Genomic DNA, 27,047 nt, shown 5'->3' with positions numbered 1-27,047 from the left:
TTGGTCCAATAGGAGTGAAGCCCAGACCTTTGCTGATTAGGAGAGAAATTCTTTCTCACTCTAGAGTGGTGTGCAGATATGGACACAGCCTGTTTTAAAGTAAACAGCCATTTTTCTACTTGGAGAAAAACCAGCCTGAGAATAAAGGCAGTACCAAAAGGAAAGCCAGGGATGAGAGAAGTTTAAAGAAACAGAGCCCTGATCAGACCATTCTGAAGCTTGAAATAACCCTGAATGTTTTCAGTTATGTAATTCAACAAATTACATTTACTGTTGAAGCCACCTTCAACTTCAATTATTTGCAGTTGAAGGCTTCCAAATTAACACAAAATGGTTCAATAAATATTTGTTGAATGACTGCATAGTTATATATATTATAATTTAGTCCACATAAAAATGTAACATTATTAATGATCACATTTCTGTTACTAAACTTTCTGTCATCAGCAAGCTCTAGGAATGATTTGAGAACTGTAAAGTATTGCATTTTCCATCAATGGTAATAGACCATTGCCTGGAGTTAATGGACAGAAAAAGATGCTATCAATTCCTGAGAGATTACTGTATGCTTCCATAGAAATAAAACATGTTACATGTACTCACTACACAGATATGAACTAAGACACAGAGCTTTAAACTGTTAAGGTAAAATCTTTTAAACAAATCCCCTAATGGTTCACCATAAAGAAGACAAGAACATCTCAAAAACAGTGATGGATTTATTCTAGGCCATCCATCCTCTCACTTGGTCTTCTGATAACAAACGGCCACAGCCAGAAGGCAGCTGGCCAGGGTACAGACCAGCTCTAAGCCCTCTCAAGACCATATCTATGCAAAGGTAACTGGTTCTCCCACTGATCAATGTGAGCTCTAAGAGGGCAGGATCTTGACTTATTTTCCACGGTGTCCCCACACCTAATATGTGACACATGGGATGTTTCTGCATGTGATCAGTTCATGACACACAGTAGGCTCTCAATCATTATTTGTTGAGTAAATGAATGACAAGTTATGACTTGGCTTTCATTTGCCCTCATCTTACTCTGTTTCATATAAGAAAGAGGAGGAAGTGAAAGACATAATTTAGTTAATTTGGGTTTTCCCTTAAGCTGCTCTTTGATCACTTTGACACTTAATCGGGTTCCTGCATCCATCTAAACTCTCTTCAAGATACCCTCATACACTCTCCAGGCATTTTTCTCAACAGAAAATACAGAGCCTGCCTATCAGGAGAGAAACTGGTTAAGTCTTTAACTTAAAGAACAGAATGTAAGTGAACTTTCCTTGCTGATTGTGAGATCTTAGGAAAGTCACTTTACCTCTCTGGGTTTCAATGTCTTCACCCCTAAAAGAAGAGAGTTGAACTGTCCGAGTCGCTTTGTGAGCTGTGTTTTATAGAGCCCGAAGTATTTTGTAGAGCAAGGAGCGAGGCGTAAGGTCCGGGCCCAGAGTCCTCCACTCCCACAGAAGCACAGCGGGTTCTGAAGCTGACTGCCCAGCTTCCAATCGCACTCCTACTGTTTCCTAGCTGCATGATCTTGGACACATTGCCTTACTTTTATGCGCCTCTATTTCCCCACCTGTAAATAGAGATGACAATAATATTTCTTTACAAGGTGTTATGTGGATTTAATACATTAATATCTAAAACTCGGTGCATGAAAAATGTTGTATAAATTTTAGAGATTATTATCTGTTTTATATATTGGAGTTCCCATAATGTTTAGGCTTAAAGGGTTTAAAGGTCTTCTGCTGCCAACAAAACAAAAATATTTAATTTAAAAAAAAAGCCATTTAGGGCCTTTAATTAGGATGTAATAAGGAACAGTAATTGCAAAGCTTCCGGTAGACTGATATTAACCTCTGCAGCCGCTGTTGTCATTAACGCCACACTTCCCGCCGCCAACCAGACTCTCTCCGGTGTGTTTAACTCAGCACAATGGGCTGCCGCCACTCGTGTGAGCTGGCTTTTTCTCCCAAAGATTATTCTGCAGTTCCATTCAAATGGCCTCTGCGTAGCTGGGCGACTGATGCCTGGTGCTAGACAGAGAAGGGATCCGTGGCTAATCGCCCACATTCCTGTGAAGACTGAAGGAAAAGATAAATTTCCTTAACAGTCGACATTTCAAGGGAAGGCATTTTCTTAACAGAAAATGGTGAATATCTGAAAAGATTGAAACCTCAGGCAGTTTAAAATTTGCAAGGAAGGAGGGCCTGGCACTTCAGCTGCTTTAAAATTCCTTTTCCGAAGATATCATATGAATTTAAATAAAACTTGAATGATTATGGTAATTATCCACACTAATAGCCTTGCTCAGAAACTCCTTTATCTGTCGTTTCACTTCCAGAATGTTGTAGACTGCGAGGCATTCCTTCTTTCCTTTACCTGGGGAAGAGGGTTTCGGTTTCTTGACGTTGTGCTCTGGAACTGAGATTACGGTTCAATCTATTTTTGGACTCACCCACTCTCTTCACCCCCTGACTTGGTGGCACTGATACCATCCTCAGCAAGCCCCATTCTCCTATTTGCTCCCCAGACATTGAGCTCATATCTTCTTTGACATTTGGCTCACATTTAAAATTTTTAATATTTGTTTTCCCTCTTTCTCCTTCCCTTCTTCTGTTTCCCCCTCCCTTCTTCTCTCTTTCTCTCCCTGAGCTCAATCAGTAGAAAGGGAAAAAAAAAATGTGCTCCTGCCTATTCCTCAGGACGCAGGTTGGACAGGGGCATCTCTGTCCCAGAAATATGCTAAGATTAATCCAATTTGCATGGAGGGCATGTAGGAGCTGTAAATATTTATGGGCAACAGAGAAGAAATTGACCCAAGCACACAAAGTAAAGGAACAGGGCAGAGGAACGGCCAAACACCGGTGACCCCAGATGTCGCTCCCCGGGCGCCAGGTGCAATTAACTGCCGGGGCCTCCCTTCTGGGGTGGGAGGTGGCAGGAGGGTGGGAAGTCTGTCCTGGCATCGGCAGCAGTAGAATTATTCTCTCTCCCTTTCCTCTACCCCCGGACCATTTCTAACTTCCAGCCTGTTGGCGGTCTTAGGGACCAATTTAGTAGTCAGAAACTTCCCACACCTCCGACCTGCCCGTTCCTGGTGTGGATGACTGACTTGTACTTCTGGGGAGAGGGGGGCCACATGCTGACCCTCCGCTCCCCACCCCCACCCTCTAAATCTGTTAGAAAATGTCAAGGGAGTCACAGCTTTTTCCACATTTGTACCCAAGCACATGCGAGTTGTTTCAAGGTCTAGGGTTTAAGAGTTTCTGGAATATTCTCCTGCTTTGTTACAATGTAGAAAGGATAATTTTGAAAGAAATACGTTGGTTTATAACTAGATGATTTTTTTTTTTTTTTGGCCGTGCCACGAGCCTTGCGGGATCTTAATTCCCCGATCAGGGATCAAACCCTGATCCGCCGCGGTGAAAGCGCTGAGTCCTAACCACGGGACCACCAGGGAATTCCCTATAACTAGATGATTTAGTACTAGAAATTTATTGTTACAGAGGAAAACTTTCACCAACTGGTCACCAGCCTTTTCTTGCATTCTGCCAGGAATGGGGAACTCGCTACTACCAAAACAACTCAGTCATATTGGCCCCGTTTTGTTCATGAGAAGCATATTTTGAACAAATGAATATCTGCTTCACAATTGCATGTATCTATCAATCTTTTTCCTACCTCTTAGGGTTTTACACAAGTAATCACAGATAGCTGCCTTGCAGCTGGTTTTGCTTTCTCATTTGTTTGTGCCTGCCCTAAACTCTAACTCTTCTTCTTCTTTTGTGATTATTCTCCATTTTGTGAGTCTTAGAGGGAGGGAGAGACCTACTTCCCATCGTGGAAGCCGAAGAGGACCGGGCATTCCGTCTACTCATCTGCAGACAGCCCGCACATGGTCATGTAGCCAATTGGAAGCCCCGAGTAGAGTTTTTAATATGAGGGATGAGGGGAGGGGCAGGCACAGTCCAAGACGACCCGTGGAAGAGAGAAGCGTCCAGCGGTGGTGGCCACAGTGAGCAGTGGAGGGGGTGCCAGCTTGGCGTCCTAGCTAGATGGCTCTTGTGGCGTAACCACAGTTCTAGCCTCTGCTGCCAGCCTCACTTGGCTCTTGAGTATTTTCCCCACCAGATTCTCCAGTCTTCTGATGGTGGTACAGGTCCCCCAATAACCTTCCAACAAATTCCTTTTTGACTAAGTTAACCAGAGTCAGTTTCTGTAGCTAGCAACCGTGAGCCCTGACTGATACATTCTTTTTCAAATATTTGAAGATTGTTACTAGGTACTCATGCTGCCTATTTTTTTTTTCTCTTTTAAACCTCTGTACTTCCTCCAGCACTTTCCCAGATGGTTCAGCTTCCTGCCTCCTTCACCATCATTGCTCACCTGCCCACCTGCCCAGCTGTCTCTGTGCACCCTAAAGAAGCAGGGCTGGCGGGGTTATCCTCTTTCTAGATCTAGATAGGATACTTCTAGAAGTACTAACGATCCCGAGGATTTGTAACCACATCACGCTGTTGACTTGTATTGAGTCAGAGAAAATCCCCACTTCTTTTTCTACATATTATAATTAAGCCGTATCTCCCTCATTCCATTGTGTGTGTTTTAATTTGGAACTCCTAGTTCATTTATAGGGTCAGAATTTCTCTGTCTTGGGGGATCCCAAATTCCCCAGTAATTAGGTTCCTAGCCTTTTTCTCCTATGAATGAGCTCTACTTCACAGCCCATCCCTAGGGGTGAGTTTCCTGTCCCTCTCCCCTATTTCTACCTCCTCCCCAGAGGACCACCACGAACCTCATGCTCCAGCGCCGAATCTCCAAATGACGCAGCTGACCGGCCTTCAAGAACATCACCTGATGGCACGGCCACCATTGAGTCACTTGCTCAGTCTCTGCTTCAAATGCACGGTGCTGTACGTCAGTCAGGCCCAGGAGGTCATCAGGTGGCTTTAGGCGCAATGCCCACTCTTGTCCTCTCAGACTGACCTTCTAGTTCCTCTCAGCCTTCAGGTTTGTGTCTCAAATGACTCAACCCCGTATTTCGGTGTCTTTTCTTAATTGATCTCAGACATGGGGAAACAGGGAATAAAGAGGAGGAGATTACACATGTTGGGTGCTTATTATAGACCCACCATGGTGCCAGACTCCTTACATGCTTTATGTAGTTTATCTTACTTACCAGCTCTCTGTGATAGATATGATTGCTCCAATTTTCCAGATCAGGCAACTGCATCTCAGAAAGGATAGGCATCTCTCAAGTGGTGAGTCTAGAATTCAAACCTAGATCTTCCCCAAACTCTCTTGGCCCAATTCTGACATAACTAACAGAACTGAAGTGTGTGAATGAGAGCTGGGAGTATGGAGCCCACTGAAGCACTGGAGCCCACGGTCCCTTTCTGCATTCCTTTTGCCATGTCAACAAAGAGTGTGAGCCTTAAGGGTGACACATAGTCTTCATGTCATTTCTCCCAAGAAGTAGTCTTGTTACTTCCTCAACCTCTAGTATGAAAAATGGGGTCAACATGTTTAGGCAATTCTTTGTCCTGGGTGGTCCTAATCCTCAAGGCACTTCTTAACTCGGAAGGTTATTTCACCCCAACTGTGCCATGCTTTGTGCGAGACTGTCCCCCGTGCTGCCCAGAGCTTTGAGAGAGGACACAGGATCCCTCTGGGGACAAAAAGTGCTAAAATAGAAACAGGTTTAACCCTCTTCTTGGTCTCACAGTGGCTTAAGCTGAAAGGAGTGGGGAGACCAGGTCCTGCTTGGCCAAGCCTTCGGATCCCTCTCAGACTTCTGCCCAAGAGGGCAAAGCCATTTATAGGCACACATGGTCTGAAAACTGAATTTGGGTCAGTAGCTTGAATCACTTCTGCAACCAAACCCTTTTTATAAAGTCCTTACAAATAGAAAAATTGTCCAGTCCGAATTTTGTTTTACTGATTCTGCCAAATAGGAAGGGAAGACTAAAGGCCTGGGTAATCCACAAACTCGAAAATTGGTGTCTGATGAGAGCCGGTGCTATCTTCTTGGAGGCAGTGCGATGCCAACAGCACTGGCCTAGTTCTGTTTTGAAACCTCCCTTCCTGGAACCACAATTGCTACCACTTTGGTGGCAGAAGAAAGATGTTTATCCTTCACAAAGACTGCGCGAGCCTTAGTCCTTTACGTAATCTCCTAGGCCGCCAAGGGGCCAGCCACATGGTGTCTGGAGATGCAGAGAGAGGCGGACATTTCTCATACCAGGGATTCCTCCACTGTCCTTCCAGCCTGAATAACAGGTCACTTCCCTTCCTTCCAGCAGCAGAGAACCCAAGGCTCCACCACTGACCGCCAACTCCCCACCCTGGCCTGACAGCAATTTGTAACAGCTTACACAGGCTCTCCTACTGTCTGAGTTTTTGTTTGTAAAACGAGCAATCTGCTGTTGGTCGCTTGGCTCCTCTGTGAAGTCGGCCGCAAGGACGGCTCTCCCGGGGGGACAGCTGGTCAGTGAAAGCAGAAGGCCATCCTCTCGCGCTTGGCCGGTGCCTTGCCCCGGCCTGGATTGTGCAAGTAGTTTTGTCACACAGAGTCGCTCTCCAGAAGCCAAGCACCAGTTCTCCATGTGTGGTATTTGCAACAACAGAGAAATCAACCCAGAAGGAAGTGTTTTGATGAGATGTTTGGGAGGTCTGGGCAAATGCAGTGCCCTTCTGAGCAGCCACTTTCTTTTCTTTGTTTTTTTAACATCTTTATTGGAGTATAATTGCTTTACAGTGTTGTGTTAGTTTCTGCTGTATAACAAAGTGAAACAGCTATTTGCATACATATATCCCCATATCCCCTCCCTCTTGCTTCTCCCTCCCACCCTCCCTATCCCACCCCTCTAGGTGGTCACAAAGCACCGAGCTGATCTCCCTGTGCTATGCGGCTGCTTCCCACTAGCTATCTATTTTACACTTGGTAGTGTATATACGTCCATGCCACTCTCTCACTTCGTCCCAGCTTGCCCTTCCCCCTCCCCGTGTCCTCAAATCCATTCTCTACGTCTCTCTCTTTATTTCTGTTCTGCCCCTAAGTTCTTCAGAACCTTTTTTTTTTTTAGATTCCACATATATGTGTTAGCATACGGTATTTGTTTTTCTCTTTCTGACTTATTTCACTCTGTATGACAGACTCTAAGTCCATCCACCTCACCACAAATAACTCAATTTCGTTTCTTTTAGTGGCTGAGTAATATTCCATCATATATATGTGCCACATCTTCTTTATCCATTCATCTGCCGATGGGCACCCAGGTTGCTTCCATGTCCTGGCCACTGCAAATAGAGCTGCAGTGAATATTGTGGTACATGACTCTTCCTGAACCATGGCTTTCTCAGGGTATATGCCCAGCAGTCGGATTGCTGGGTCATATGGTAGTTCTATTTTTAGTTTTCTAAAGAACCTCCATAAGCCACTTTCTTTTGAAAGACTGTCTTCTTTTGTGCGAGATGAGGCCTGGGAGTGGGGAAAAGAGGTGGCAAAAATTTGTCCTAGCTCTCACTCCAGGGGTGAAACACACCGACTCACTTGTCAAGTGATAAAGACATGGTGAGGAAATCAAAAACCACAGCCGATGCTTATTGCCTCAACGGCTGCGACATTATCTCACCACTCATTTAGAACATATGTTCAACAGCAGCGTGGGGATTCGGGGTCTCAACTGTGCTCTGAACACAGAGGGGAAGAGGTGAGAAACACTGCACGGGAGAGGCTCATGTGACAAACCCTCCAGAAGTTCTGAGACCTGCCTTCCCCTCCCTTCTTCCCCCTGATGCCATCACCACCATCTCCACCACATGCAAACTAGTTTGTCATCAAGAACTGTAATAAACCTATGTGGCAGTTCCAGCTACCTGGGTTCGATGTTTTCAAAGGGGAGGTAATGCTACCATCCTCTCCACCCTGTCCCTCCCCACAACGTCTCCATCAAGGGGGAAAGGTGCAGACTCACACTCTTATCAAGCATTCAAACGATTTCATGGGGAGACCACACTTGCTTCTATTCTGGCTTCCCTCACAAGGGGTGGGGTGGAGGCGGCACATCTTCAAACGCCTGCTGGCTGAAATGGTGACAGCTGCACGCAACGGGCTTGCTTACAGCCCGCCTGGTGCAGTGGGAGATAACTGCAGGGTGGGACTTCAAAGACAGACCCACTGCAGCCATTCCAACAGCCCGGGGCTGCCGCCTCCGGTTGGTGACGCCCTGCATGCAACAAGTGAGCCAAGGGAAACGAAGAAATCAGCGCTTTCCCATACGCACTGTGAGTTAGGAGAGTGAGTGAGTCAGGGGAGGTATCTAGGGCTTTCTGCAAAGCCCTAAACACATCTGTCCTAGACAAACGTTTTTATCTCAGATAGAGAGCGAGGAGAACCAACCCATCATAGCATGTTACTTTGACCAAAACTTTTATAACAGATTATGCATTACATTTTAAAAGATGGAAATGAGCTGAAGTTTTTATTTTGTATGCATGTGCATTTCTCTGATGTCACCTGAAATTACCCATCTTTGCAGAAATCACTTATTAAAAGTTGGCTCTATGTTAAGATGTCTGGTGGCCTTTGATCTTCAACTAAGGAGCCGTTATGGGAGAAACTGTCACCCAGAAGATTCAAGAGATGACTTGAAATCCTCGGTTCCTTGCAATGGGTAGCACAGATGGCTGTTTAAGGAACCACATTAAAGAGCCACTGTGAAAGGTAGTTATTTCCTGTCTTCTCCATCTGGCGGGTCCTAACGAAATGCACCCCGAGAAGCAGACTCGCTGTGACACTGTGCAGACGTACGTGGCTACTGATGCTTCTCGTGAGACGATTCGTTTTCCTAAATTGCCGCCTGCTGCCCCACCGTCCAGCTTGGTCCCCAGTCCTCCTTTCTGCCTGTCAAAGTCCTAACTGAACACGGGCAAGTTTGTATAACCCCTCTTAGTCTTGGTTTTCTCATCCGTGAAACGTGAATGAAAATATACTAAACGTAATAAGTTTGTTTTGCTTCAGTTACACTGAGTTGGTCCTGCAACTTAAAAGAAGCCATTTACAAAAGTGAATATCCTCATATTATGCGTTCATATGATGGAATATATAGAATTCAAATGATGGGAAATGACATAGCCAATCATGTCCTAAGACATGGGGAAAACTGTGAGTGTTATGTGAAAGAGCAAAGGCTTTGAAGAATAAATAAGACAATCCGTGTAAGATGATTAGTAGAGTGTATCGCATGGTCTGCACTTAAAACACTGAGGTCATTATCACTTTTACCTCGCCTTTGTGCCCAGACCAAATACCATCTCCCTTATGAAGCCCCATCCGGTTCTTCCAGCCAGACATCATTTCTCTTTAAGCTCCATGCAGCCACCCTGCTCTTGGCACTTGTCACTGTATACCTAGGATTACACTAATTTATGTCATGTTCTACATCACATTATAATAAATATTTCCCCTTCTTGTTTTGCTTCAGTTAGGTTGAGTTGGCCCTGCAACTTGAAAGGGAGCCTAACTAACATCAATAAATTATGGTGTATTCAGATGATGGAACATAGTGTAACCCAATATGTCTTAAGACATAGGGAAAATGTTATATTGTAACTAAGTGAAAAACGTGGCATGGAAGACTGGAATACAGTATGTTTGCAAGTAATAAAACAGAACCACCCCCCAACTGTGTGTACACACACACATATGTATAGAAAAAGCACTTCTAGGAAATATCCCAAATAATAACAGTGCATGTTATTTTGTCGTAAATTTGTAGCTGATTTTTTACTGTTTCTCTTCATAGTTTTTTTTGAACTTTCCCATTTCTACTAATCAGGAAAACAAAAAGGAATATGCTTTTCTTATTCATTTTGAAGTATGAATATGGGGTAAAAAACAAACAAACAAGGGGTTAGGGAGAATTTAATGAGTTTCCAACTTCATCTGTTCCTCCAGCAAACATTTTCAGAACAAACTATTATAAGTATGAGGCTCTGATAAATACAAATTAAGGAGAAAACAAATTGAGGACAGGTCCTGGCCTCAAGAGACCTAATAGTTAGTTGGGGAGATGAGACATACAAGTGGGAGTGATAATACAGGGGAGCAGCAGAGAAAGAGGCAAGATGAGTGGTTTTGGCAGCAAGGGCAGGAGTTTGATACGTCCGCTATGCTGGGGGAGTGGCTTGGCAAGGAGGCAGTCTTCAGGACTCCTCAAAGGCAGGACAGACTCCATGGCCATGTTGATTGTTACACTTATTGATTAAAGAAGTCAGGGATGGAATGATTAAAATAAACTCATATAATCTAACATTTTTATTTAAATCATTAATTTCAAATGTTTTCCCCACCTATTTTTTTTCCAGAGTTCCTAGCAAGTAGCAAAATCATTTGAGTGTGAAGTTCATCAACTTTTGGTGGAATTACAGTGAAATGCAAGCAGCAGAGGAGAAAAAAAAAAAAAAAAAAAGCAGACCTGGGTGTCCCCAACCAGATTTTCCTCCTCACAGACCATTAAGAGTTAGAAAATTTGATTTTTTTAAATGCTAAAATATTTTCAATTCTGGGTAAATTTTATGGAAGTTAAGCTTTTCCTGTATTGTTTCTGAATAGGAAGTTCATCTGATTTTTCTCAAAGCTAATAGAAGTAATTTAATCCTCTACTTTGTTCTAGCCAAAAATTTCTACAGTTTTTGCAAAGCATCTTGGAATTTAGTGTCAAGATATCCAAATTTACTTCATATATGAAGGTGAAAAAAACTTAATTTTACTTTGATGGAAATTGCATCCATGCCCAAAGTTTCTAGATTCTCTATTCTACTAACTAATGGAAAAGTTGATAAACTCAAACCATGGCAAATCCAAACAGCTGGTTATTCCTTTGTAACACATGTAGGAAGGGTGATAAGAAAGAGCAGTGATATCCTAACGATCCTTTATAAAGAAGAAATCAGAGGCGGTCACACAGAAAGAAGCAGAACAAATAGGCAGGTTGGTTAGAAACTTTACCTAACACAACCTGCTATATCAATTTAACCAAAGGTGACATTTAGGCCACAAATTCACTTTCAAGAAAGTCAGAGGCGGGCTTCCCTGGTGGCGCAGTGGTTGAGAATCTGCCTGACAATGCAGGGGACACGGGTTCGAGCCCTGGTCTGGGAAGATCCCACATGCCGCGGAGCAACTAGGCCCGTGAACCACAATTACTGAGCCTGCGCGTCTGGAGCCTGTGCTCTGCAACAAGAGAGGCCGCGATAGTGAGAGGCCCGCGCATCGCGATGAAGAGTGGCCCCCACTTGCCACAACTGGAGAAAGCCCTCGCACAGAAACGAAGACCCAACACAGCCATAAATAAATAAATAAATAAATTTAAAATAAATGTGATTTGAATAAAATATTTAAAAAAATCTGGTAAAAAAAAAGAAAGTCAGAGGCTTCTTTGGTCAAGGCCAGAACTTTTTGATACTTCCCACTAACTCTCAAAACAGAGATTTTGGCTTTCAGATGCTTTCAGAAGGCTCTCCACATCAAAAAGTTTACTAGGAAATATATTTCTGGGTTCTGGAGAACACCCAGTGCCAACACTTAAATGAAGATGATGCCACCGTTAGCAAGTTTTTTTATCAGGTTCTTAGGTGTAATATTTGAGGGCGGGGATGCTTAATTCTCATTTTCACGTACAATCAGGGGTCAGCAATGACATCCCAATGCTGAATTCATCCCAGCCCACAATGCCAAATGGCCTCCAAACAGAGTTGGTCAGTGGAGGCCAGCGCCAGTAGCAGCTGAATCCTGGTTGCAGTTTTGTCCTCATCCAGCCCTTCCCCCTTCTCCGGGGTTTCCTCCCAAACTTCTGTTTCAAAGGCAAGGCCAGAGGCCGCCTAGCACTCAGCCAGAATCTTGGGCAGACGCCGGAGGTGCTCAGCCCAAGAAAGCATAGGTTTACACGGCTTAATCTTATCACCCCTTGATTTACAGAACTTAAACTAGCACCTCCAAGGCAGTTTTCCAAAAACACTTTTTTCAAGTCATTAAAAATATGCATAATATTATCAGTTACCATTTATAGCTTCTGTATTTCTAGTAACTGGCATTGTTGTTACTTCAGGCAAGCCAGAAAATAAGCATGCCAGGAACTGACATGGTGTGTTATGTCACCAAAACAAAAGGGCTCATGCTGATAAGTGTCAGGTTGGCTTCTTTGTGGGTTTCCCCCTTCCTTCTGCAAGTTGTAGCTTTTGCCTTCTTTTTCACTCTGAGTATGGGCTGAGGTGTTGAGCGACATGAGAAGCTGGACTCTCTTTTAAAGATATCTGCCTTCTAAAGCTAGCAGGCTTATCAAATGGCCACGACTTCAGCAGATATGAGAACTCCAGCCATTTCCTTTGTCTTAGATCCAGTAATCTAGTAATGTTTTTAAATAATTGATATTCCTGGGAATCTTGCTCATCTGGCATATTCATCACGTAGAGAGGAAAAGACATGATCTTTTCTTGCCATTGAAGCCCTGAGTGGTCAGGGCTGCCTGAAGGAGGGGGGAGACAGAGACTTTCTCAAGTAGCAATGAACAAACAGAAATAGATGTCAGGAGGAAACGAGAAGGAGGAGGGTGGTTGGTGATAAAACTCTGAAAGAGGAGGCTGTAGAAAGCCTCTCCCTTTAGTTCTCCCACCTACCAATCTCTCCCTCTTGGCAACTGTTTCTTTTACCGGTTGATTTAATGTCATTTCTGACAAAATAGGAAAAGGCATTCTCTGCTGGGGCCATTTTCATTGGCTTTAGTCTTCCCTAAATCCAATACACGTTACTGCTTTTGTGAAAGAGAAGCTAGTATCATTCCTGGTTTGCATAGATGTGTGTGTGTGTCATTTGTTTATACTGATTTCTGCTCTGGGTAGATGTCCACATGATGCCTGAATACAAATGACTGTGCACATATATTAGACACAAATGACTACCCACAGTGGTAAAGACTGCTAGACATTTACTCCAAATCTCTTTCCTTCTCTTTCTGGACACACAGCTAGAAGCACTTTGGAGGAAAGCCACTCTGACCAGGGACACTCACCTTGGACTCTTACTTGAGCAAGAAATTAACTCCTGTTGTGTTTAAACCATAATACAGTTGTGGTTCTACTTGTGCAGCAGTTTAGCCTAACTTACAAATACCCCACAGTCATATATATGAACACACAAACACACACACCACTTAGACCTACCACATAGTACGTGACTCCAAGTCCAACCGTCAATACACCACAATGGTAGCTTGTATGGCTCCAAAAGTATGAGAACAATTTGAAAGGAGGCTTATAATGGTGCAAAAGCAATGTTTCCTTTGATAGAATTTAAGCATGATTAACAAGCCAAACACATTTTTAGAAGTTACATATGAATCACCTGGGCTTTCCTAATTTTGAAAGCTAGCTGGAACACAGATGATTCCCGTTTGGGCCAGAATTGTGTTAATCTGCTTAGACTAAGCCAATTTTGACAATGGGAACGATATTAAATAGTCCTAAATAATTCCGAAGTGCAGTTCTGTGAGTGAGTGTGAACATAAATATACACACAAACACATCTAGCCACACGTTAATGAGGAAAAAAATACTATCTCTATTCTCTCTATTTTAAAAACTCATTTAATATGTTTATTCCTGTTAAAGGAGCAAAGTGAAGATAATTGAAATTAATGCTTCACATGGTCCCACAACCTGCACAAGTTAGGAGCGATGATATTCACCTAGTGTCCACTTGATTATAATAAAGCACTTAGGGGAGACACTCAACACATCTCCATGAGCCAGGCAAGCAGTTGGGCTGAAATCTCGTAGGCTTAAATCCGGGCAGCAAAATTATCGGAAATGACTCTCACCTCTTTCTATCAGAGATCTAAGACTTTGAAGTAATGCTCAGCTTCACGAAGGCAGAGGAAAATGGAGGAAGGATATCACCTGTCTGCTGGAACTAGATGGGAAATTCTAAAAGACCCACCATTCGTCATTCCCAGGAATAAAACTGGGAAGGGTGAAGAGAACTTTTGCCAATGTTAGTTTTCTAGAACATGCCTTGGGCATAGTTAGTGAGAAAGAAAGAGAGGGAAAAATCAACTGGTGAGCGTTCCTGGTTGCAAGACGAGATTCAAATAAGCTGTTTAGCCTTTGGTTTCAGCGTTCCCAAACATCATAAAGATTTCAGCTCTTGTAAAAGGGGAGCCAGTTGTTTACAATAGACTATTCTGGAGCGAGTGGGTGTGTCTCGTGAGGCAAATATTTGCCCATAGGAGGTAATAAAATTGTATTAAGCTCTTACCCCACTGCTGTACATGGTCATCAGTGTGATTAGCTCACTCAAGTCTATTTTAAGATGCTGACAGGCACAAACATTAACAAGAACCTGGCATTTCTCCTTAAGAATATATAATCGACCTTTCAAGTCCGTAATCTCGTTTATCAAAGCGGATGGCAGGGATTTATGCAGAATAGTTTGCACACCTCTTTGATTTCAGCCCCCTGAGAACCCAAACATGCATCCCACCCAATCCTGTTTTATTTTCGCCATATCCTGTGTTGTTGAATGGGCCTCTTGTAAAAATGCAATGTAATGCCCCCCTTTCCAGTTTTTTTCTGAAGTTCTAAACAAATCTGACATCAGTTTTGTAAAATGTGCAGTTCTCTTACATTCCTCAGGCAGACTTTAAAGGTCATGGTTCTAAAGAGTTAGGGAAATCTGTTTGCATGGACAGGGACCCATATGGATGAAAGCAAGAAAGCAATTTAATCAACAGTTAAGCTGTACAGGCAAATATGCACTCCAGAAAATGGTGGATGGAGGTGGGTGGGAGTATGCAGACCTGGAGTTTTCTTAATCAATCACCCTTGACTTGTGTTACAATTTTTAAACTAAACCTTCTGGCAGAACAAAACAAAACAAAACAAAAAAAACCGCATTAACCAACAGCACTCTTTCTTCATTACAGCAACAGTGAAATGGAGCCAGAGGACTTGTAAGCTACTCAGGATGAACCAAAAGGACAGTGGAAGAGCTGGAAAATGAAACAGGATCAGGGCCTGACTGCCCCCGTCAGAGCTAAATCCAGCCATTAAAACTCCCTTTAGCATTTTCAGTTCTGTGGCTTAATTGTTGAGTTCAGCCCCTTCTCATCTCACAGAATCTCCAAGCACCGTGAAGTGAAATAATTTTTTTCATAAACGATCATAAAACAATGTTTCTCATATACATCCATGCTTTAACTCAGTTATCTTTCAAATTAGTCCAGATATTAACAAGAATCCAAACCACTCTTTGTATGGGGCTGAATGGTGCGCACAATCCAAAGAAAGGCACCAAAGAAGCACCCATCTCTGTAAAATAAAACTAATAAATAGTGCAATGAACACAGAATACATTGCAGAGAAAGCCTGCGCTCAGAGGTTAGATGCATGACTCAAAGCAGCGGCCTCCCAATGTCAAGAGTAGTCGGAAGACTGGGGTGTGAGGCTAGGAAAGGGATTACATGTCACAAGAAAAAGGAAGTTATGCTGATAATGACTCCTGGGGTCAATGCCAGCAACTTCAGCCAACTTGCCTGCAGCTTCATCAAAATATGCCAAACGTAGGTCCGATGCTGTCAGGATTCAGAACATGCCTCACACAGATCAAAGGAAGACCCTCAGAATATATTTTTTTAATTCAGTACAAATATTGTCCCCCAAATATGACATCTCTGGACTGTTAGACTTACCGTATAATAGAACAGTTTCGCAGGTTACTGTTTTAATATGAACCTGAGGCTAATCCTTAATACCACCTGAGACTCATGCGTTCATTCACTCATTGACTGTGTTTGTTGGGTAGGCACAGTGTGCAAGGTGTTTTGCTATTTCTGTGCAGGACCCAAAGTTGGGAGACGGGATAAACAGCACTGTGTTGAAAAATACAGGCTCAGATGGAATTCAAATCGTTGGCTGGTCATTTACTAGATGTGTTAGTTCACCTCTCGAAGCCACAACTACCTCACAGGGTCCTCATAAAGATTAAACGATGATGTGGGTAAAACACCTGGCAGAGCCCCTGGCACGCAGAAGTGCCCGGTCCATGCTAGCCATGATCTAAACCCAAAATTTCTAGAGTATGGGCAAAGTTTCTGAAGAAGGAGAAAGAATGTTAGACTATTCATCCAGATCCTGGCTACCACACCGTCCCTCTTCACACGCACACAATACTCAGAGAACTCTCAGGCTTTCTTCAAGTAAATATTTGCAATGAAGTTTATTTACACGTTTGTGCTCCGAATATTTTTTTCTTAAATAGTCTGGGAAAAGAGAGAGCCGGGTGGGAGGTTGTGTGGGACCCACTCTGGACCGGCATTTGAGACCTAACAAATACCATATTGTCTGTGCCGCAAAGAAACTGCCACTGGCATCTCCAGGAGAGTGTTTACTTGCCTCTAAATTACACCATTGTCCCTGCGAGGAGAAAGTCAGTCAGCTATCAAGCGGAAAACAGAGGACAGGAAAATAGTTCTCCGTGCCAGCAGAGAGGGTTCTTAACGCGCTCCTGGTGTCGAGGCAAACGGAGCCAGGGGCTCTGTCCAGTAATGAATTTTCTCAGCAAAGCCTGGGCTCCCGGAGCAGGTCCTCGCAGAGCTACCTGCAAAACCTTTCCCTGCAGTGATGGACGCGTCTTTTGCAACCACTTAGCACCTGCTCTCAAAACTCGATCCCCTCCCTGATTTGTTTCAAGTGGAGCCAAGGGATCAGGACTTAATTAGCAGCGATATATCTCATCCCGATCGGTTCCATCCAGCTTCCCCCGGGGCCCCAGATTTGTCTCCATCTGGAATTCCCGTGCTTGCCGGGCGCCCTGTGTCTGCGGTGATCCTGCAGAAGCGTCTGGGGAGGCGCAGGGCAGGAACCCCGCTGCTGGCGGCTAGTCTCAGGGCGCCCTCTGCCCGCGGCTGCCCCCCCCCCACTACCCCGCCCCCGCCTCGCGCCGCCTCCTTCCCCCAACTCAGAGCGCCCACCGCGCCAGGGCCCTGCCACCGAGGCCAGCTCGAGCAAGAGGATGACCGGAGTGGAGTCGCCCTCAGCGGCTGCTGGAAGGGCCAGGAGGCCTCAGCCCCTTGTCTTTGCAAATGGCCTGAGGGCTGCTGAAGGAGGTTGTTTTGTTTTGTTTTTTTTCCAAGAGGGGAAAACGCCTCCTGCTCTGTACCAGCTTGAAGCCAAAATAACATGTTTTGGCAACCATGATTTGGCAATTAGGGCCTCAGCTCACTGAAAGCATTCTTCCATGCAAAATATGCCTTGGAAGGAAAACACTAAACCACATCTGAGTGAAAATATAGGAAGTGAACAAAGGAGTGACAGAGCAGTGAGAGTCAGAAAGGGGGAGAATTGGGGGCACTGGGAGCTCCCACACATCTGCCGGAGGCAAGGCGATGACTGCCGGCCTGGATGTTTCCACAGACCCAGTTCCAACTCTGGTCCAGTCCGGGGGAGGCCAGAGGCAGAGCATGGCTTGGTCCTGCATCTCCGTGGTGGGCTTGCCTTTCACTGGCCCTCAGAGGAACCCTTGGGCAGGATTTAAGCAAAGGCGAAACAGAGCAATGGAGCTGAACCTGAGGTCATATCGTCCCAGTGGGGCGCAGGCACCCCTCGTCACCTCAGCCTCCCAAAGGGTGTGCACAGGGAGGCACCCGGCTCCGACCCTCCCGGAGTTAAAGCATCCTTCAGGGATACTGGCTCTTTTCTCCCTTTCAGCCTGGCGTCATCCCATTTGAGGGGAGGATATAGCAGGAAAAGAGGGACTCCTCTTCCTACCATTCCAGGGAACCCATATTCTCTGATCCAGAAAGAGCACAATATACTCCTTAATGGTACAATTTCACAGCAATAAAGGGAAGTTATGATACATGGCACACTGTTTCAGATCAACGTGTGGTTGTTTGCTATGTGTTAACTGATGTCAAAAACATACGTGTTGCCACATGCTGGGGTCTTCTCTTACATGGAGCACCTTCTTTCTTCCCTTCCCCTGCCCAACTCCCCAGTTTTCTGGGTGGAAAATTTCCTGCCTTCAAAATCTTAGGGCAAGATTTTGAAGGCAAGAAACCATGCCCAGCTAAACCTCCCATCCGAAAACACGACTCCACAGTGGGCTAAAGAAAACCCTATTCTCAGGTGGCAGCAGAGGGTGACAGGGTGAGGGCAAGAATACCTGGTCCACCTTCCTTATAACCCCAAAATACTATCTGAAATCACACCGAAAGAAGTGTAAATGGATTTCATTGGTGACTCTGATATTACCAAAGAGGTTATTTCTTACTCTATCAGTGTGCAAATATCCCGTGAACACTGTTTGGTTTCATTTTACAGGTGTGAATTACTTTTCCCTCACTATTAGATTAACTTTCTGATCATTTTTCTAATAATGCTGAATGTTAGCTTAGGAATTTGTTAAACCTGGGTTGCTTATGCATAACCATTGGATGAACCATTTTTAGTTTAATCACAGAGATTTGTCCATTTCTACATGACCAATTTTTGTATAATCATTCACTTGATAAATATAATGTCATTGCAATGGCATTTCTGAATTGAGCTTTCATAATACAGGTATAGTGTTTGGCATTTTAAAATCAAAATACTATTTTTTGGTTTTGGTTAGCATATCAAGTTTAAAGTTTCTTGTGGTCATAGAGTAAGATTTTTGAATAAAATATGAATAGCATTTGGTGTGCTGTCTTACAAATCCTATGTGATCTATAATTTTGCATAGACAATATCCTCACCTATCTTTTTGTTTTAATTTATTTATTTATTTTGGCTGCGTTGGGTCTTTGTTGCTGTGCGCGGGCTTTCTCTAGTTGCGGTGAGCGGGGCCTACTCTTTGTTGCGGTGCGCGGGCTTCTCATTGCGGTAGCTTCTCTTGTAGAGCATGGGCTCTAGGCCCGCGGGCTTCAGTAGTTGTGGCTCACTGGCTCTAAAGTGCAGGCTCAGTAGTTGTGGCGCACGGGCTTAGTTGCTCCAAGGCATGTGGGATCTTCCTGGACCAGGGCTCGAACCCATGTTCCCTGCACTGGGAGGCGGATTCTTAACCACTGCACCACCACGGAAGCCCTCTCACCTATCTTTAAGTGAATGAAATAGGAATATTATCAACTTTTTTCCATTTGTGTATTATCCTTTTTATTCACTTAAATACCTGGTGGCAAGGTAAACCAGACCATGCAGACTTGGAAGAAAAGTCTAGTCAGCTTGGCACTGGTCTTGCCAACTCTCTGTCCCTCTTTTTTCTGGGCCCCCCTTTGCTCTGTTTCAATGCCCACAATCTGGAAAAGTTATAGAAGCTTGGTGGTATGTCTGCACATTTTGGCTTACCCTTCTTTTGAAACTTTTAGAGAGAGTTCTGCCTGCAACTGAGTTTGGATCCTGAAAAAAGTAAAGTGCATACCATTTTCCCCTGGGCACTTATTAGGAAAAGTATTTATCTCCGCTATTGAGGTCTTAAGGTTAGTGTCTTTCAAAGGAGGCTATCAGGGCTCCATCCCTTCCTTTTTTTTTTTAAAGGGATTGATAGATCCCTTCTTCTTCTTCTTCTTATTTATTTACTTATTTATTTGTGTCTGCGTTGGGTCTTCGTTTCTGTGCGAGGGCTTTCTCCAGTTGTGGCAAGTGGGGGCCACTCTTCATCGCGGTGCGCGGGCCTCTCACTGTCGTGGCCTCTCTTGTTGCGGAGCACAGGCTCCAGACGCGCAGGCTCAGTAGTTGTGGCTCACGGGCCTAGTTGCTCCGCGGCATGTGGGATCTTCCCAGACCAGGGCTCGAACCCGTGTCCCCTGCATTGGCAGACGGATTCTCAACCACTGCGCCACCAGGGAAGCCCTCCATCCCTTCTTAAGTCAGCGAACTGCACTCACATGGGTGTATTCTCCTCACATAGGTGCAGTTGGCTTTTGGAGGGCAACATGTATCTACTGCCAGGAGTGATAGAAAGAACATATGACAAGTCTAGGAATTTCCCACATATATGTTTTAATATAAATTTCTTTGCCTTTAAAGATGGCAGCTAGAATATTATGACAGAATGCTGCTCTAGGGACTTCCTTGGCGGTCCAGTGGTTAAGAATCCGCCTTCTAATGCAGGGGACGCGGGTTTGATCCCTGGTCGGGGAACTAAGATCCCACATGCCACGGGGCAATTAAGCCCGCGCACCACAACTACAGAGCCCATGCATTCTGGAGCCCGCACACTGCAACTAAGACCCGACACAGCCAAAAAATAAAATAAAATAAAATAAAATAAATTAAAAAAAAAAAAAAGAATGCTGCTCTACCCTTGGAATTGATAGTATTCCCACCCCAGCAGAAACAGAAGTAAGCTCATTTTTGCCAATATTTGAAAGGATCATGGGAGCAGAAGAGGTGGCATAGATTCCTCGCAGAATATTAAATCAGTTACTCTTTGGAATGTCAAAAACCATGTAAATCCATACTGCACATTGTAGGAGTGAAATAAATAATTGTTAAATGAATAGATGACTATTAGAGTCTGACAGACCTCACATACATAGCTTCTAACCCAAGCTTTTGAGGTACTAGATTTTTGCAGGAACATGAATCCCACTGTGTCACTGAATGACATTCTAGTGTATTCATCCTTAAATAATCCAATACATGGTTTTGAAGAAAAATACCCCTAAGCCGATTCTCCTTCTTCTAAGTTGGTTTAAATGCAGTCAGGAGGTGGGTTCTCTAAGTGCAGTGTATCTCTTTTTTAACATGCTTATGGGTGGGTTACCTGTTAGACTTCTTCCTCTTTGTCCACATCTCACAGCTAAGAACATTACTCTAGTAACACATAGCATGGATGTCCTTTGTCTTTAGCATTCACCTTGCCTTCTACTTCTTCCTTGCCTGAAGTCACTATGCTTCAGGATGACACAGTCAAACGTCTTGCTAATGAGGTATTATAGTTTATATTAGGTTAGTGAAAGGCTGCAGCAGTTTTAAAAATTAAGCTAAAGAAAGAAACGAAGGATGAATGCCAGGCGTATACAGCGAGGTGTGGCGGGGAGGTAGGCAATCCTTGCCATTTTGTAAAACTGTCTGAGATGCAATCAAGCAGGACCTCAGCAAAAGAAGAATCTGACTCGGAAAAGTACCTCATTAGAACAGTGATGACATTGAACTCCCAACATTGGGAACTGAGTCCTTCTCCACAGGAAGGGCTCCCAAAACAACATAAGCGTTCTTGTGGATCTCTTGAAAAATTGTAACAACGCTGCTTTGCCCAGGGAGAAGCAGTTTTCACTGACCTTTGGGTAAATCATTTAACCTCTGTGGTTTGCTGTTTGAATCTACAACGAAAACTCATTCTGTAACCATTCCCGGAGACGTGAGAATGATAAGTGAGCTGTCGTTTAAGGGGCTGCAGTGCCTCAGATATAGCTTCAATGTGAGGTTATTTGGTTGACTGGGAGGTGAGATTACGATTACTTTGGTTGGAATTCGTATGTATGAGAAACCCAAACTATGTACCAGTGTTGTTATTATTTCAAAGAGGTTGGTGCACATAGTAGGCTGGAGTAGTATTTTATACTCTTTCCTCACTGAAAATAAACTTCTTGTGTAGTGACCCCATTGTGTCCTTGTACACTATCCAAGCTGGTCAGAAGCTAGGCGGTCTCCAGCTACTAAAAGCAAGGGCTTGTCTATGTCTGTATGTGGGAGCAGTAACATTTTAATTCTCTACACAGAGTTTGAGAGTTGTCTCCTTTATTTCCTGTTGACTCAGCTATCTTCTTCCCACATTTTGGGGTTTGTGGTAAATGAAGAATTTGTATTTGGCCACTGGAAACAAGGCCTTTGAATAAGCTGAGAATCATATGGACCCTCTGATTTTTCTAAATGATCTGCAATTCTCTTTTGCTCATAGATTCATCAATATTAATAAGAATTACCTATGCATTTGCTAAAAGTGGGCCCTCGGTGATAGGAGAAAGCTTAACTAAACATTGTATATGAAACACAGTTTTAAGATTCCTCACTTCCTTGAAATTCTTTCAGAAACAAAGCAGCCCTTGTGAAGGATGCACAAAGCCTTGTTTTGTTTCTACAACTTTTCTCTCTTGACGGGCACTAGGACTCCACTGAGGGAAGAAATAAAGTCATAAAGATAAAAATAGAAGTTGTCTATGCAAATCCAAGTGCACACTGCAAAAGGATTTGATGTACATTTGACCCAATTCATTTAATAATTTTGAAGGATTTTACAAATACTTTTCTATTTCACTTTCCTTATTCCTTTGCAGTTACCGAAAAAATTCTTTAAAATTATGTAAATATTTACAATTTTCATTTTAAGCATGCTGAATTGAAAGAATTAACTCATTTTAATCATTTGCTTTGTTTTTAAACCATTTTAACCCACTTTTAGGTGTACAGTTCAGTAGTGTGCAACCATCACCACCATCCATCTCCAGAATGCCCTTTTCTTTCAAACATCAGAATTTAAAACCATAATCCAAAAGAACTGTTCTCGCTCCCAGTATAAGGCTGGGAATTACTGGATCCCAGTGCAAGATTAGGGGGCGTGTTGGGGGCCGGGTCTAGTTTGGGGTGATTGGAGTTTGGGTACCGCTGGTGGAAGCCTGGTTTGCGCAGAAGAAGGAGGCAGGCCCATGGGCAGATGCAGCCAAGTCTCTGTCTAGCAGATGAGTAGGATGGATTAAGTCTGAGAGACACAGCTGACCACGATGGGAGGATAAATGGTGAAACCAGTGGCAAAAACCTCTAGGAAGACAGAGGACAAAGTACAAGGTGCAGCAGGATGTAGAAGTTGTGATATCTTTGATATACTTTGATATCCCAAAGATGGAAAGTTAAATGGCTTTGTCATGGGCATTGCCGTTCACATCATGGGCAGTGGCAGAAGCAATGCTCTTCAAAATGGCTTCATGGCCAGCAGTTGTGGACACTTTGGACCCAAAGGCAGAGAAGAGGGAGTGGGTATCATGTGGTGACAATATCTGACAGTCCAAATTGTGGGCACAAATAAGGCACCCCCTAGGGATTTCTGTGAGTAACTTATGGATACTTTTAGGAAGGATGAGAATCCTATTATCACAAGGATGAAGGCTTTGAGCTAACTAACATTTGGGTTACATTATAGTACTCCAAAAATTTTATATTAATTATTCCTAAATTTCCTCTGCCAAATGGCAGTTACACTAGTTATTGTCTAAAATATGAAACAATATTCTAAGGGACAATAATATCTCAACAAATGTACTGAGAAACTCCCAGTCAGAAGTATCTTGTAAAGATTTATTTGCAAGCCAAAGATATAAGATACTGTATTATTTTAAAGTGGCAAAGACGCTGCAAAATTTCAATTCAGTGCAGGACCCACAAAACTTAATTCATCAACTGAGAAACACACTCTGAGATTCAATCCTAGGCCAGGCTCTGTGGGTAAAATTATGAAGCCGGGTCTGTCCTTTCCACTCAGAGCCACAAATCTGAGAATGATCTGTGTGAGACAGGAGCTGAGTGTAGGGCCAGAGGAGAGGAAACCTGGAGAAAACCTCAGCACTGAAGGACGGTGCAGAGGACGCGACCCCACAGGGGCTCTCGAGCGCTCAAGTGTCTTTCACCCCCTGGCGCCAGGTCCCCTCTGCACCCCACCTTCCCAGTGTGGGCACTTGGGGCAGCTGGATTACTTCCAAGCATGTGGAGGGAATTGGAGGACCCAGCCATTACCAGGGCTTCCCTCTACTCAAGCATGGCATTTTTCCTTGAGTTTGGCCACTCTGTGCTACCAGGACCACTGAACCAGGAGCAGTCTTCTTTCAGAGTCCCAGTTGAGAAGGATTATGCAAATTCTTTCCGCTCCAGGACTCCCAAATCTCCCCAGGAGATCTCCATTCTTCCTCCCTCACCTCCACCCCTACCCCACTCAGCCTTTAGTCCATACTCATGCCTCATCCCCCGCCATCCCTGTGCCTCTCTCATCAGGTCCTCTGGGTTTCTGTTGTGTTTTGCTGGCTTTGTCTTGTTGCCCTCTGGTGTGACAGGAAACCACCATACATCAGAGTGTACCATTCACCCTCCCTGCTCTATGCTGATCTCTATCAACTATGCTCTAGCTCTTGATTTTGTTTCCTTGGAACCCAGAAATCCTCTCTCCTCTCAACAAAGCCTGGCTCTTACAAATGAAAATCTTGGCTTTCAATTCTATTTTCCCTGAAATGAGCTTCAAGAGCCTATTTTGGAGAAGCTCAACAGTGACGCCTTTGTTCTTGGCTGGTTACTACTGCCTTCCCCCTGAAGGAAGGGACGCCCTGGGCTTCGATGGGTGGCAGGAACTACCGGGAAAGAAAAATACATCCAATAATATTTTAAAATATGGTCCTGTAATAGAAGAATGTCAGGCAGCGGCTGAGGTGGGAAACCCTGAATTTGGAGCAATGCTATTCTCACAGATGCACGGTTTTCTTTAGGAATGCTCAGAAGACCGAGCTTGAGCAGACCGTTGACAGATCCATGCTGGGGTGTTTAGAGGCATGTTCTTTGGAAAGACAAGGGACAAATGAGTTGAGACTATTGACAAGACAGTGATTGCTGGATAGTGGAAAAAGTAAAGTCAGAAAGGGGCTGGAGGAAATGTCAGGGTCAAGGGGCTAGATATTTTGGTAAATGCGAAGATAAGTTGACTGGGAAGTAACTGAGTAGGAGTAAGTGACATTCTTGATTTTAGAGATTTTAGAAATGACACAGTTTACAGAAGTTCAACTCAGATGGGGTCATGCCCAAGTGTGCAGAAAAACATCTTGCCGCTCTCCAAATTAGGTTATAAATACTAGACGTCACCTAAAACCTAGTACATTATTCCTTTTGCATTCCCATTAAAATTCCTCTGTAAACTACCCTGGGTGGTTGCATCCCGCAGGAAGAGGCGTACCACAGGCTTCCCAGTCCCCGGCCTTCTCACTGCTCCCCACCCAATGGACTGCCCTGTCCTCACTGGGGAAGGGCTCTTTAAAACAAAGCCCAGGGAGGGAATTCCCTGGCGGTCCAGTGGTTAGGAATCCGCGTTTTCACTGCCAACGGGGCCTGGGGTTCAATCCTTAGTCGGGGAACTAAGATCCCGCAAGCTGCGTGGCACAGCCAAAAGAGCAAAAACAGAAAAACAAAGCTCAGGGAGGGTCTTTCTTACATGCCACATCTTCACTGCTTTCCTTACAGAAGGCAATTTGAAGATACAAGTAATAATCAGTATTTACAAAGCATCTTATGATTTGCAAATTGTTTTACTTATCTATTTTATTAACCCCATGTCACTATTATACCTATTTTACAGATGAGGGAAATGGAGGCCTCATGAGGTTAAGTCCAAGTCCATGAAGCTAGTTCATCCTCTTCGTCCCCCACAGCTGGCCCAGGTACGGTCTCCTGCTCTGACTTGGCTCCCCATCCTCTCAGCCGTAGCCCACAGTTCATCTTGCCCCTGAGCTACCTCTTGACCTGTACGTACTCTGCACACAGCTCTTTCTGTTCGCCTGAAGGCACTCTATCGTGATGTAATAATTTGCCTGTGTGTGTGTGTTAGGCCAGCGTAGAAGGCCCAGCACCTCATACAGAGCTCCTGACAAGCCCTCATGAGTGGTTCTGCAGTGAAGATGTGGACAACTTTGGAAAGGACACAGAAGCTAAAGAGCATCTGTGAATCGCCAGTGGGGTTTTCTAGTCTGCGCGCTCACTGACTGATTTGTGAAAAGGAAAGGCCTGCGGGCTTGGATTGGCGGCCCAGGTGCACTGCACGTAATACTCCAGGGAGACTGGCACTTAGGAAATGGAAGTTTCATAGGCACATAATCTCTCCTGGACCTTTGGGTTTGAGGAAGAAAAAAGCAGGAAGGAGAACAGAATTTTTACAGCCTTGTATATAAAGATTTTCTTGTAAAAGCCAACTTCAAAGGGAGAGAGAATATCGCTCCTTTCCAAGGAGTCTCATTAATTATCACAGCATCTTTGCAAGGGAAGCACATTGGAAGGAATATTTCTCAAATGAGGAAACTGAGTGTGAAATGGTTTGATTACTGGCAAACCAGAAAAATACAACCCAGTGCATTTCCAGACTCCTTCTAAAGTGCTAGCAACCTCCACCAGGCCATTTAGCCACTCATTGAGGAAACATTTATGGAGACCCTGCTTTGTCCCGGGCACCATGCCAGGAGCCAGCAAATACGGTCCCTGACCCAGAGGATTTCATACATCACCTGATCACCAATGAAGTTTGCAAACAATCCAAACAGGCAAATATCGGTGACACAATGTGCTAAGTACAAGAATAGAACTATGAACAAAGAGCAAAGGGATCACAGAGGGGAGAGTGATTATTTTTGCCTGGGAAGATTAAAAAAGACTTCAAGTGATATCTTTAGTTCATCACGAGATTTTGAGAGCTGGCATTAGCATAGTTCTGGATTAATATCTTGAATGAAGTTGTTAAGTGAGGACGAGCGCTCCCTCCACAGAACAATGTTTTCATAATCTTACAGAACTAGTTATCCACAGTCCCACCCCCACCAGTATTTGAAATGAATTATGTAGAGAGTTGCCATAATCCTTAATATTTATTCAGTAATCACCATTTAATATGCTAATGTTGAGACATGAGTTATCTCATTTAACTCTTACAACAAAATCTTTAAGTAAAAAATATTTGTATCCCCATCTTACAGATGAAGCAGTTTAGAGATATCAAGCAATTTCCAAAGAGTTCACACTGCTATTTTGAGAACAGTCCCTGCTTGAATTAATGAGGGTCATTAGTTGTTTTGGTCACATGTATATTGAGTTATACAAATTAGCATTCATTTTTTGTAGCTCACAATCAACAGCATTCATTTAATTAAATAAAAATAACATTGATCTTTCACATAAATTTTTTCCTTCTTCTCTGTCAGCAACACCTAAACTGCCCATCCCCCTAACCCTCTGAATAGAAATGTGAGTAAAATAACTATTTGGT

The sequence above is a fragment of the Balaenoptera ricei genome, chromosome 5, assembly GCF_028023285.1.
Source record: "Balaenoptera ricei isolate mBalRic1 chromosome 5, mBalRic1.hap2, whole genome shotgun sequence".
NCBI classification, from domain to species: domain Eukaryota; kingdom Metazoa; phylum Chordata; class Mammalia; order Artiodactyla; family Balaenopteridae; genus Balaenoptera; species Balaenoptera ricei.
This window is presented reverse-complemented; position numbering follows the sequence as displayed.